The sequence below is a fragment of the Onychostoma macrolepis genome, chromosome 06 (assembly GCF_012432095.1).
Source record: "Onychostoma macrolepis isolate SWU-2019 chromosome 06, ASM1243209v1, whole genome shotgun sequence".
Taxonomy (NCBI): domain Eukaryota; kingdom Metazoa; phylum Chordata; class Actinopteri; order Cypriniformes; family Cyprinidae; genus Onychostoma; species Onychostoma macrolepis.
The window spans coordinates 30,395,553-30,405,056 of NC_081160.1; the positions used below are offsets into that span (position 1 = coordinate 30,395,553).

Consider the following 9,504-nt stretch of genomic DNA (forward strand, 5'->3'; position numbering starts at 1 on the left):
TTCTACGAATCACAAATCAAGAAACTCGTACGCTCACATGTTTTGCTACTATTGCTGCAGTAAATATGGTGCAAAACACATTCACACACCTGCATCAAAAATGTGAAGTCGCAGACAAATTTTGTAAATCCGTAAATCAGTATGTGAATTCTTGCAATGAGATTTGCACACTTGTAGAATGTTTTCTTACACATATTTTTTTTTCTTGGATGCTTTTTCTAGCACAAACACAAGTGCGTAATGACAACGGCTTGAATCTGCTGCTACGAGTCTCAGATGCTGTTTTTCACTTGCAAATGACAAGTTTCGTGCACTCTCCCTTTTGCACCACATATCTGTGTGACAAATGGAGCAAAAGTGATTTGTGCATCTGTAGAGGCAGCGGTGGCCACTCCATGTAGTTATCGCTGCAGCCCGGAGACCGGCAAGTGGGAGGAGCTTAAGCCAAGAACAGCAAGTGGGAGGAGCTTAAGCCAAGAACAGCAAGTGGGAGGAGCTTATGCTGCAAGTAGGCTGGATTTCAGTGTAGTTTAAAATGATATAAATACGCATTTTCATAGTAGTTTAAACTGAAATTCTTAGTTTTGTCATTATTGTGTGTATCCAATACCATTCACTGTCAACATTGAAATCATGTCTTATTCTTAGTATTGTCATTATTGTTTGTATCCAATACCATTCACTGTCAACACTGAAATCATGTCTTTACACCTTTTGCCATGCTTCGTGATGGTGTCATTTTAAATCCTTTAACTGTATTAATTTAAGCATATTTCTGGATATTACATTTTACTTCTACAATTCTTCTACAGTAGCCTACCAAGGAACATTAAAGTGAGATGCAATTGCACTTAGGAGGTAAATGTGTGATAGATAAATAAAATGTTGAGTACTGTTGAGAAAATGTGGTTACCATTTGCCTGTACTGCACATTTTTTATTTTGCATATTTTTTTAAATCAAATGACAGAACTGATGTTCTTCTTCAGATGTTACACAAATCAATGTATTCATTTGAAATCTCAGGGTGGGTAAATGATTTTATTTCTGATTAATCAAGTTATGTACAATTCATTCAGCACAATAGACTTGCATGCAGTGGACACTGCAAAATCCCAGATGCATTCAGGGCCGTCGCCAGAAAATCTTCAGTGGGGGGGCATTTCATTTTCATAGGGGGGCACACTTTTTTATGATCTCAGAAACAGACATTCACCAAAATAATAACAACCTGTATTATTACTTAAATTGATCAAGTTCTACATTAAAACATATTTAAAAAGGTAGTCTGTCCATAATCTGTCGACTTTTGTGTTATGTTATATTATGGCTTTTATGTAGGCTATGTTAGAATCACCGCTCAAATCGCCAGAGTTTTGTTCTGCACGCTCGCGAATCTTCTCTTTATAACACTATGTATAGGCTAAATAGAGATTCACTGTGCAGTGTAGAGAGAGATTTGTTGATTATAACAACTTTGTGAGATTGTGATGAACTATGGGTGACAGCTTTTTAATTGCTATAAAGGGAGCTTTCTATGTCATATATTATCCATTCAGAATTTGAATATAAGTTTTGTTTATCATGCTGCTAAGAGAACCAAATGCCACGTACACTCTACAAAGTAGCCTATTCGGAGTGACATCCACAAATGAAAGATTTAGCCTACTCTCGAAATTGCAGTAGCCTATGTAATAACCATATCAATGGATCGGACAAAACGTGTCTATGCATTAAGGACATGACTCGCAATTAAAGCTTTTTAATTTCCAACAACACAATAATAATAAAACAATAGCAATATAAAATTGGTAATAGCCTATAAAGCATATTAGCGCACTAGCCTCGCCATTAAAATAGTTGAAGGCTGAGGGTCTTTGAGTGAAATCTCCTGAGAGCTTTATTAAAACACTTATCCTACATGATAAACTTGTTGCATGTCACCGCCAAAATTTGATTCAAGATCGCATGCGCAGCTGAGCAAAGGGAGATTTTTTTTTAAAGGAATTTAAGGGTTTTGGGCTATGTTTTAAAGTTAAGACACTATCTTATATGATTTATCTATACATCATGCTACACTTTTTTTTTTTTTGCTATCTGTAGGCTTATAACAGTGAATTTGTATTTTAAAAAGGGAATACAACGAATTTATGACAATGTTTTATAAATTTTTTTATACAAGTTAATCGTGAAAAGTTCTTTAAAAGCACCTGTAATGCAATCAAGTAGGCCTAATTTGCTAATTTTTTTTTAGCTATTTTTAAAACATTTGCTGCATGGATTATATTTTTTTAAAAATAAATTAAATAATCTGCTATAGCCTAGACACATATCTCAAAATTACATTGAGAGAAAAAACAAGTTGTCAACAAATCATTTAAATTTTACGGTATTCAGAACAAAGGAACATAAAAATCAGAAAATGGAGTCTAAGCAGCTATACAATTATAGTATAAATTTATATATACAAATCATAAAATAAAACACACTTTATAGCCTAATGGCATTCATTATAAGGAACATATAAAAATCCTGCCAAAACGAATGTATTTAAAGAGAAACTGAATTCAGCACGAATACAAATGACAAATCCCACGAGAGGCTCCGGCAGGATTGCTTGGATTCACTTTTATTTGTGTAGGCCTCACAATAAAAACAAAACATTGTGCTTTTGTAAAATAAATAAAACAAATAAGGTGAGCTTTCAGTCCTCTCGGTTTCCTTGAACTTGCGGTCCAAAAATAAAACGAAACTCAGTGTAGACATGTCCGCAGGGTTTTTTTTTTTGTTAATTATTTAAGTGAAATACATTTCGTTCATGACTATTTATTTTATTACTTTTCTATAGGCCTATGTTGTTTTATTATGCGTTTCTCCCTACACAGAAGCGCTGCGGGTGCGTGAGGTGACGGTTTGAATCCTTATGTGCTGCTATTTGCGCGCCCGCACTGCGTGCCTGTCCACTACGCCACTGTGTTATTAGCTTCCTAATAAGTTACCGTTGTAGAGATTAGTGGTTCTTTGAGCTAAATTTTGCTGAATACATGATTTTTTCCCCCGCAATATTCATAGAATAGAAAATAATAAAATAAACGTTTTTCGTTCTCAATATTAAGTTCACTCGTGATTTTGTAAGCAGGGGGGCACGTCGAGTCATTTGGGGGGGCACTGCCCCCTAATGTCCCCCCCTTGGCGACGGGCCTGGATGCATTGCTTCAGAGTAAATTCCAAGGAGCTCGCCTCGCTTGCCCTTCCCAACATAACCTGGTGGGTACACAAGAAGCACAATGAGCACTAGGGTTAGCCCAAATTTAAAACATTCTCCCCATGCCATCCAATATGCATGACGTTATTCTCTTGTTGAACATGTACAAACAAATTTAAGAATAATTTCTCAGCTCTGTAGGTCTATGCAAGTAAATGGTGTCCAGAAATTTTAAGGGACGACATTAGGCCAAGTAAATTAGACTTTATTACTATTTTTAAACGAAGTATTCCTTTTAAAAACAAAAATTCACCATTCATTTACACAAAACTGATTATTGATTATTATTAGTATTTAATTATATTGCATTGTGGATTAGGAGGTTAGGAGATGTGTTCTAATACTTTTGAAAATGTACCTTATTCTTTAGAAAATTACACTGTAAAAAGTGAACAGTTGGATCAACAAAAAACAAAAAAACAAAACAAATTGGTAACACCTAAAAAAAAGTCAGTTTTTCTGTTGGGGAACCATCAAAATAAAGTGTTAGCGTATATTTAGCAGACATACTACTAATACTCCAATGACTGCTAGTTGACGTAGTTGCAGAGTTACTTAACAACAGCTGTCTAAAGGGTACCATCAAAATAATCAAACTGATATTAAAATAAAAATAGTTCAAAGCAATCTGATCTGATATCTGATCTTATGGCTGTTTGAGAGAAAACAATATTACTATTATTATTACTATACTTATAAGTGGTCACTGATGGCTTTAAGTAAAGTAGCATAAGAAAGGTGGCAAGATATGACACTTATAATACATTATAACTATGAGAAATATAATCCATTGTAACTTAAGTGGATGCAACGTGTTCACTGTGTGTTACAAATCATCATACTCTTAAAAGCTATAACCACTAATAAGTAAATATTATAATACATATAAAACTGTTCTTATGAATATGCATAAGATGATATAACATATTATAAGGTTTTTTATAATGCATTATGCATTCATTATAATGCCTTACAAATACCCTTATAATGTATTATAAATATGGGCTTCATAGAAAGTGTTACAACATTACAATGCCATGCAATTACATTACCTGCTTATGGTCTTCGGTATCCATAACCTGGAGAGCAAATTAGTTGTTTGTAGAAAAAAAATATATTGTCAGGCACATTACAGATTGTAAACTGTGTGTGGTACTAAGAAAACGATGTACAAAAGCCACCAAGAAAATGCACTTTTCACAGCTTGTAATACTTTTTACAAAACAAAACAAACAAAAATTGTACATCACGCTTACCTCTTCCACTCATCTACCGTGCTGCCGCTGAAAGTCATCTTCTTCGTGTTTTTCACAGATCGCAAAAAATTCGCCCACTACCGCCACCCCCCTTGATATTAAACAAACCAATCAAAATCTTCTGTTGGTTTGTACAGCCCACTTGCAGCTTAAGTCCCACCCACTTTCGGCTGGCCCGCTCTGGCCCACCCATTTGCAGCGGGCTCCGACCTCCGTCGGACTGCAGGACAGTGGCCCTCCAGTACCACGTTTGCCCATCCCTGCTTCAACTCACAAAGGCTTCCTAAAAGATAAACCAGTTAATTAAATAGATTATTATGAGAGTGTCATATACAAGACGATTAAATATATTTGTTAATATATTTAAATTATAAACAAATGTACAGTATAACAGTGAGTGAATTCAAAAATAGAAAGAAAATGTACCTTTATTGGCATTTGCTGCTGTCCGCTCCGGAAGATGCTCGCAAGCGTTTTTATTATTATTCAAATTGCAGTACAACACTGTATACCATATTATTTTACAACCCCAACCCCATAATGATCACAATAACTCATTAGCATTTGTCTTTATAATATTCTTTTTAATTGTTGAACATGTTCTTTTTAAAAATACAAATCTTTATCTCTAGCATGTGCTAGCTGAAAAAGGGCATCATCACAGTCCCCTGGGGACTTTGTATCTGCAGCATGGCAAAACAGACTTCACAGAAATAAAATACAGTAAAAATTAGTTTGTGTCGTTGTGTTAAATTTCAGTAATTTTGGCAAAGTTGACAAGCTCTCTGGTGAGAAACACCATGAGGGGATTCAGGCTGATGCTTTTTCTTTGCAGAATTCCATCTGAATGAATGGTATGCCACCAGGGTTGATTCTCAGAATGAACCTGCAAGCACAAGAAAAAATATATATATTTCAAACAAGTGTTAACAGAATTTGCCCTAACTGCCAGACTTTGTGCTGTATGCAATTTGAGATTAATAATTTAAAAATATATATATATACTCTCTGAACACACCTACAAGGAAGGTGCATAATTAGTTGATAATCCATCACAAATCATTAAATTTATAATACTTAAGTATTATATATACATATATATGGTCACGACTTATAATACTAATATTAGTCTGTTTATTTCTTATTCCGAGGTCACCGTAGCCACCAGATCCAGTCCGTATCCAGATCAGATGGTCACTGCAGTCTCCCGGATCTAATATGGTCACGACTTAATGGGGAAGTTAGAGAGTTGGCCTCAGGTTGCGAGTTTGAGTCTCAGGTCAGGCAGGAATTGTAGGTGGGGGGAGTGAATCTCTCTCTTCACTCTCAATACCATGACTGAGGTACCCCTGAGCAAGGCACCCAGCTGCTCCCCGGGCGCCGCAGTATAAATGGCTGCCCACTGCTCCGGGTGTGTGTTCATGGTGTGTGTGTGCACTTTGGATGAGTTAAATGCAGAGCACAAATTCCGAGTATGGGTAACCATACTTGGCCACATGTCACGTCACTTTCTTTACATTCCTTGTAATGCATTCCTGTAGATCAAACAATAGATCAAAGTCAATTACAGCATTCAGCATTACAGTATTAAACAGGGAGATAGTGTGTTCTCCTCTGGCCAGACGAACCAGCAGGTTGTTCCATGCTGCAGCAGAGTCAGATTGTGCAGATTACTCATCTGGTTCCCGTGGTCCTGTACCGATTGCCGTCTAGGAGACGAGGTCTTCACTGGGGATCGTCTCTGGGGCTCATCTAGGTGTCCTGGGGCCTCATTTATAAAACTCTCCGTAGATTTCATCCTAAAAGTGTACGTATGCACAAAAGCTAGATTTTGCATATGCACAAAAGTTTTCAGATTTATAAAACCATGCGTATGCCAGAACCTGCGCAAAAATCCCTTTATAAATCCCAGTCAGGGGAAGATTGTGCGTACGTGCATCTCCACCCCGTCTCCTCCCCGAAATCACCATATATGGAGCTTACAACACCTAGTTTTACTATGCATAACCTCATCTGCATATCACTTCCATGCATATTCTCATCCACGAGACACCATGTTTAACACTGTCAAAGGTACAAGAGATTAAGGAAATATGGACTATAAATGCCATTTGTGCCATACATTGAATTTTACTGCTAAAAATCATCAAATATCATTGTTATGTTTTAGAATAAATATATCAAAATATTTATAAAAACAAAACCGTTCGACCACCGAATCCAGCAGTGTCCGCGATGATATCGAAGTAAGTGCACTAAATTGTTGTTCTAAGTAAGTGCATTGATTATTGTTCTCGCTAAAAATTTGCGCAAATTTTCCCGTCAAGTTTGTTTTTATAAATCCCAACTTTTGCGTAGGAAGTGGCGGATGCTAATATTAGCGTAGATGCCATTCTGAGATGCCATTCTGCCATTATGAGAAGTGTTCCTGGTTCCGGTTGACCTAATTAATGCAGCCTAAAAATCCTTTAACGGATTTGAATTATAGAAATGTGTTAGTGTGTTATGTGTAGGCCAGGTTAAAGAGATGGATCTTTAAACTAGATTTAAACTGCCAGAGTGTGTCTGCCTCCCGAACAGTGTTAGGTAGATTGTTCCAGAGTTTGGGCGCTAAATAGGAAAAGGATCTGTCACCCGCAGTTGATTTTGATTATCAAATGGCCAGAGTTTTGCAGGACTATAATGCAATAAGAGCTAAACCATTCAGGGCTTTATAAGTGATTAACAAGATTTTGAAATGTATACAATGTTCAGTAGGGAGCCAGTGCAGTGTTGACAGAACCGGGCTAATATGGTTATACTTCCTGGTTCTAGCAAGAACTCTAGCTGCTGCATTTCGGACCAGCTGGAGTTTGTTTATTAAGCATGCAGAATATAGCATTACAATAAAGCATTACAATAATATAACCATGAGGTCATAAACGCATGAATTAACGTTTCTGCATTTGACATTGTGAGCTTAGTGAGCTACTGTGTGCAGACTCGGGCTCCAAATGAATCACTAATGTGCAGACACAAGCTTCCAATGAATCACTACTGTGTGCAGACTCGAGCTCAAAATGAAATACTTCACTGTTCCGACTCAGGCTCCAAATGAATCACTACTACACAGACTCAGGCTCTAGATCAGGGATCCTCAAATCTGGACCACGAGATTCTTTCCTGCAGAGTTAAGCTGTAACCCTAATCAAACACACCTGAGCATGCTAATCAATGTCTTCAGGATCATTAGAAAATCACAGACAGCTGAGTTTGATCAGGGTTGGAGCTAAACTCTGCAGTGGATTGGACCTCCAGGGTAAGATTTGAGGAACCCTGCTCTAGATGAAGTCATTGACGGAAGATGACAGCAGCCATATCTGGGATATCTACACTATATTTTCTATAGTGGAAGGAAGTGGATACGTGTCGTCTATTTTTTTTTTTTTTTTTACAGTCTATGGTTGGTACTGCACATGTGTCGAACGCATCCACCTGCGCTCATTCATGGCAGAGTATCCACCTTTTTCTTCAATGCAGAGGTAAACCTGTGGGCAAGACTTCCGGTTCATTAGCCATAGGGAAATAACGAGAAGAATAAACTTGATGTAAACGGTAAAACTGTTTGCACTACAAAACAGTGTTTCCATAATTAAGATAATACATTAAAATAATATGGTAAGACACACCAATTTTCAATATCAAGCAGCAAAAATATAAGTATACCTGGGCCTTAACGCTTAGTGTGAGCAATAGTAATAATGTTGTAGCCCATGTCTTAGCTAATATCACTAATTAATACTATTGGTTTTTATTTAACAGTTTTCCTGGACCATTTTAAGAGCAGCCAAGAGTCGATGGCTTTTGTCTTTCACTCCATTCTGTCGTCAATATATAACTCTTTCTCAAACACACACAAACACAAATGAAAGTCCCCAGCCCTCTCCAGCACTCGCCGATAGTGGCACATGTATAATTGCATTGTGCAACAGTGCGCACCTTAGAGGAAATAATTACCACCATAAAAAGAGCAATTACTAACCTGGCAGAGAGCAGCCGTGGATTTTAATGCATCTGCTCGGTGACGGCAGCTCATACAAATCTGTTTGTTTATTTGTCTGAGTTACAGCATTGACAGACATGAAAAAATAGAAAACCTTCAAGTCACGCCAAGCAGATGCACCGAATCAAACCAAATGCTTCAAGATGTGCAATGAAGGCACTTCTCACTCCACGTTTTGCTCGCGCTCATAAAGATTTTATTCCAGCGTCAAAAATAGAACTCGTGCACAATGGGAACTATCCATTTTCGATTGAGTCGAGGTCGTTCAATTCATCTCACTGTACTAAAGCTTCTACAAATTGGAAGTCATTGTCAGAGGGTAATTCGTTTTCATCTTAAAAACCCCAGCTCGTAATAAAGAATCATTTAAACGATATGAACGCACGACTGAATGGTTTGGGTAATTTGCATCACAAGCAGCGGCACGGGCCTCGGGTGCCGTGACACAAGCAAATGAAAAGATGCATTAAAGAGAGCACCGAGAGCTCCAGCGCCCGCATCCGGTCAATGACACCCGAGTGCCCCCCAAAAAAAGTCACGTTTCGGGGGGACGATTGTAGTAGATTCTTGCTGTCAGAAAATGAATCACAATCTGCTAGCTGTCTCCGTCTGAGGAAACGCTCATCAATCACAGTCCTCCTCGCATTATGATGGCTGGAATACGACTGTCTGCGATTCCAACTCTTCTGAGGGTGAAAAATTAAAAACTGATTGATTGTAAGAGGCGGTTATTAAAGGTCATCATTTGTAATATTCTTAGGGAGCATTAGCATGGTGTCGTCTTTCAGTCAGAATAACAATGGAGAGGCTGACATGCTCGGAGAAGAAGTGTTCATTTATTAGGTTCCGCTTAGGAAAAGGACAGTACTTTTTACAACCTGCAAGTTAATAGCAGAAGGATGGATGGTTTTTACTTGTCGGGGTGTTTATTATTGCTCGTAT

The 9,504-nt window shown here is 37.6% G+C and overlaps 1 long non-coding RNA gene across 1 annotated transcript; it reads right to left on the reverse strand.

Annotated features, from left to right (window-relative positions):
* Nucleotides 1-3,189: 3,189 nt before the first annotated feature.
* LOC131541910 (uncharacterized) lies at nt 3,190-4,591 on the reverse strand. The gene is made up of 3 exons (XR_009271616.1): nt 4,521-4,591; nt 4,317-4,343; nt 3,190-3,263 (listed from the first exon to the last, which is right to left on the reverse strand). It is a non-coding gene; the product is annotated as an uncharacterized LOC131541910 (long non-coding RNA).
* Between the last annotated feature and the right edge of the window lie 4,913 nt (nt 4,592-9,504).